Here is a 4,594-nt window from a genome sequence, read left to right on the forward strand (position 1 = left end):
CTGCTCCCTCTGCTTTTTATTGCTGCCAGGTGGGTGGGTGGTACCCAGGCTGTGGGTGGCAGCTCTGGCCAGGCCATTGTGCAATCTGGGTGTTCCCAAATTTACCAGCCCTCAGAGGGTTTGGTGACAGCTAATATTCCCAAAATGTCTTCATTCCAAAACAAATGCAGGTGGACAGCCCAGGAGRTGCACCAACATCGTGGTACCACAATATCCCTCCAGCCTCACCACAGTGACCCTAAGGGAGAGCTTCTTTGCATCTTTGTCCCGCCCCATTGCCTCTGGACTCTGACATGGAAGACCCCAGCGGGTGCAGGGGAGTTGCATCTGGCAGCTTGCTCTTGCCAGGTAACATTATTCCTCTGCCCAGAAATACTCCCCTGGGGAGTGAAGAAAAGGCCATTTGTCTCCCACTGGGAACAGTGTGGCAGTGTGGTGATCTATTGAAGGATGGTCACAGTGGGGAGGACAGGCTGCTTCGTACCTSCCAGCCCTGATAGCTGTTGAGCATTAAGGGAGCACTTTGGTACAGAAAGGGCTTTGATGCGGCCAAAAAGAACTAATAGGCATTCTCGTGGTGCCACCGAGCTCCCCTGCCCTTCCTGTGGCATCCCCAGAGATCCAATGCACTTCCGGTAGAGTCCCCACACATCCCCTGCCCATCCTGTGGTGTCCCCACACCTCCTTGCCTTCCCTGTTATGTCTTTAATGCCTGTCTTTATCTGATCTCTTGTAACTACTGCCATGGCCATCCTTACTACCTTTTGCCTTGTGCCTCCAGGCTCGATCACTGTCTGGAGGAATTGGGGCTCTCCTACCTCATAGGTAAGTCTTGACAGRAGGCTTAACCCCCTCTGCTATAAAAGGAGCAGAGCCTGGGCACCATGCATGGTCACCAGCACCACGGGGACCCTTGCTGCTGCTGCTGGTGCTGCTCTCCCCAGCCCTGTTCATGCCCCACAATGCTGCATGCAGGGAGGTGAGGGCAGCTCTGGGGCAGAGTCTGCCCTTGTTGAGCCATGCTGAGCTGTCCTGGGGTGCAGGGTGGCAGGTGAGGGGCAGTACACCCTGGCTGTGCCATCCCTGTGCTGCGTGTTTCTCTGTGCCATGCTGAGCTGTCCTGTGCCATTCCACCACACAAGAGTTTGTGTCTGAGGGGCTGCATTGCTTCCTCTTCACCATGATTATAAACACTCTTGGTGTRGTTAGCCCTATGACTCTCATGCTGAGAGGCAGTCAAGGAATTTCTTTCACTGCACTGGTGTGACCTACTCCTCAGGAGGAAGCAATGGCACAAGCATTGCCCTTTTGGACCTTACCCCCCAAGTTTTTTTTTATTAAAGCCCATCTCACCAAATTGGCTAGCCTTCTGTCAGAAATTCTCATGCTCTTTTTGGACAGTTGGATCCCATCCCTCCCTAACAGGCTGCAGTCATTAAAGCACAACCCATTGTCATAGAAGCCAAAACCTTCTGAACAGTAMCAGCCATGAAGGCAGACTTTAATGTGTCTGCTTCTGGTTGTACTCATTCCTCTGACTGGTAGGACAGATGAGAAGATGACAGATGACCTGGACACCACRTATTTTTCACCTGCCTGTCTGGGGTGTTACAGTCTTCTCTAATCCTACCTAWTTTTGAGTTCCAGTGTCATTTGTACCCACGAGACAAAGTAAGAGTAGGCACAAGTCTGTGCTCTTGACAGGTAGGATACCCTGTCAGCACCATCACAGACCTTACCCCTGACAGAGAACATACCTCTCATGACTTTCTATGAGGCTGGCAGATGGGGGACTTAGTGCCCCTTAAGAGAGTCAACCACTACCATCACTTGACCTTTCTTTCTGTGGTAACTATGATGTGCTCCTGGTGAAGGCTCTCCTTGTTGGCCCGGCTCATGGACTTCTAAAGCCTTTAAAGCATCATATCAGTTATTGGTCTAGATGATGGAGGATGGAGTTTGAATTGGAACCCTGTTTTGGGGATCACTGGGGTCTGAGGTACCCCAGGCTCAGTGGTACCCAGTGGAGGTGGATGGTTCTGAAGCCACGTCCATTCCAGCCCCTCAAATACTGTGCAGCCTATGGACAGTCTTTTGTAACTCAGCTATCAGCTGTAACAGGTCATCAACCTGTGCACACTTTGTGCAGGCACTGCCGTTTCTCCAGGAAAAGTACCTGGGCATTCATTGCAAGCTACCACTTTTGGTGACATCTCCTTCCTTGCCAGTTTTTTGGGTGGGAGCATCAGGTTTTCAGGAGCTGCCTCAGTAGGCACACTGGTTTTGACTCTCAGTGGAGTCCTCACCATTATGGCAGAGGCCTAGAGCACTTATCATTTACCTGAGGTGTGGACCTGSTGGAAGATTGCAGCACGCGCCCTGCACACCCTGCCTTCCCAAACTGTCCTGACATATCATTCTGACAGGCCACGTCCTGTTTGCTGGCCCRTGTGGGCTGCCCCACTCCAGGTCACTCACACACCCTGGAGCACCTTACAGATCCCATGGGTGCACCTGGCAACACCCTCTCTCCACATGATTGAGTCTCCAGAGTCCTGATGGGACCCTGGGATGCTGCTCGGGTGTCCCTGGCCTGGGAACCCCTCTGTGCAACACTATCTAAGCCTCAACGCCCAGCTTACCCCAGCTGTGGCTGCTGCTGTCGCTGCCCCCTCACTGTTTCCCTCTTTCCTGCAGCCAGCTGCTTTCCTGGTACAAGTCAGCCCTTTTCAATGAGCTCTACTTCATGACGGATGGGGGGATCATGTGGGTGGAGGTGGCCTCGGATTGCTGTGCTGAGGACCTGCAGGGGCCAGCAGGGGCTGGACTCTCGCATCTCATCCCTGTCCTGCGGGAATACGGAAGGTTTGCTTATTTGGAAGGTAACTCACAGGGATSAGAGGCATCCTCCCAACTTAACCCCTTTCATTACTGTCATTTGTCTAGCCCTCCATGGGGATGTTTATTACACTCCAATGGACAGGGAAGCAGTGGTGTTCCCAGGAAAACCCCTTGCAGCTGTGTAGGTTACAGCATGAGGTGTTACTCAGATCAGTGGTGCTTTGTATAGAGAATGAAACCTCCTTTGTGACAGGAGTCCCTGCCTGTGCTGGGAAAGATCCCACTGTCCTGGGCCATGTGGAGGGAGGACCTGCCTGCTTTTCCTGTCCCCATGGCAGGTCCCCTGTCCCTCACCATCTGCCCTGTCCTGCCAGGCCAGGAGTACCGGATGTACAACACCTATGATGTCCATTTCTACGCATCCTTYGCTCTCGTCATGCTGTGGCCCAAGCTGCAGATCAGCCTGCAGTATGACATTGGTGAGTGTCCCCAGAGACCCTGCCTTGGTGCCTGCTCAGGGCTTCACCTCAGGGAGAGATGGAGGATTTGGGACAGGTCCTGCTGGACAGACCTGTACCCTGGAGCCAGCATCCACCTGCAGCTGCTCTGCTGTGCCCAGCACTTTGCAGCCCCCAATGCTGCTGCCTCAGCATCTCTGTGCCCAGCACTGTGGGTGCCTTGAGCCATGTGAGGGTGCACAGCTGGCTCTGCCTGCCCTGAGAGAGCCCCTGGTCTTCCCAGCTCAGTCCTTGCCTCTTGCAGGGCAGAGAGACAGAGCTGTGTGCAGACTCCCAGTGGGAGATGGGCACAGGCCATCACTCCAGGCTGACTGGGGTCCTGCTGGCCTGGGCCAGGTGGGGTCCTGAGGAGCACAGTGAGRTGGGTGGGTCAACACAGAGGAGTCTGAGTCATGGTGGGTCACAGGATGGGTCACACACTGGCCTTCAGAGATGACAAGAGAGACAGTGGAGTGCCATGTTTGGACAGGGAGACCGGGGCACTGACCTGTCAAAGACAGGAGACAGTGTGTGTTTCCAGCAAAGCTTTATTGGGACAAGAAGGTGCTGAGGCAGGAGGGAGAGCTCTTCCCCGGGAACTCCAATGCTGCCACTCACTTCATGTGCTATTCCAGGCGCTTGAATTCATTGTAGCCAACCCTATGGGGGCAGAGAGGGAAGAGATGTAAGGGTGGGACAAGGGAGTGGCCAAATGCCCACCAAGCCCTGTATCGCTCCAAAACATTTGCACCTTGGCAGGATCCCCAGGGCAGCTGTGCACAAGCACTCTGTCCTCCCTCAATTCCACACTGGCAGCAGCTCTGCCAAGCACTGATCACCACAGGCTGGGAGCATCACCCTTCATCCTCATCCTCRGGCCATTCAGGATTCCTTCCCAGGCCTTTGGCTTTGCTAATGTCTCTCAGGCAGTGAAGCTTCCCTTGAGCTTGTCAGGGACACTGTGCCCACCAGGTGCTTCTGTTGCCTTAGCAAGCAAACCCATTCTCCAATAGCCTTGGGCTRTTACTTGGCTGAATCACAGCCCAAGTGGAACAATGTTATCGTTACTGGAACTGTGAAAAATTCCTGTAATTACTATCTTGTATGAGCACTGTGACTGCTGCCAGCTTGAATCTATAATTAAGTCTCTGCTGTAATTGTGGTAAACTCTCCCAAATCACTTTATAACTATGAAATTACTCAATGGTTAAATGCTGCCAAATCTTTTCGACAGAAAACATTGAGCAGGTCTGAGA

Source organism: Malurus melanocephalus, unplaced genomic scaffold (genome assembly GCF_030028575.1).
Source record: "Malurus melanocephalus ecotype Western Australia unplaced genomic scaffold, MMel_1.1 scaffold_113, whole genome shotgun sequence".
Taxonomy (NCBI): domain Eukaryota; kingdom Metazoa; phylum Chordata; class Aves; order Passeriformes; family Maluridae; genus Malurus; species Malurus melanocephalus.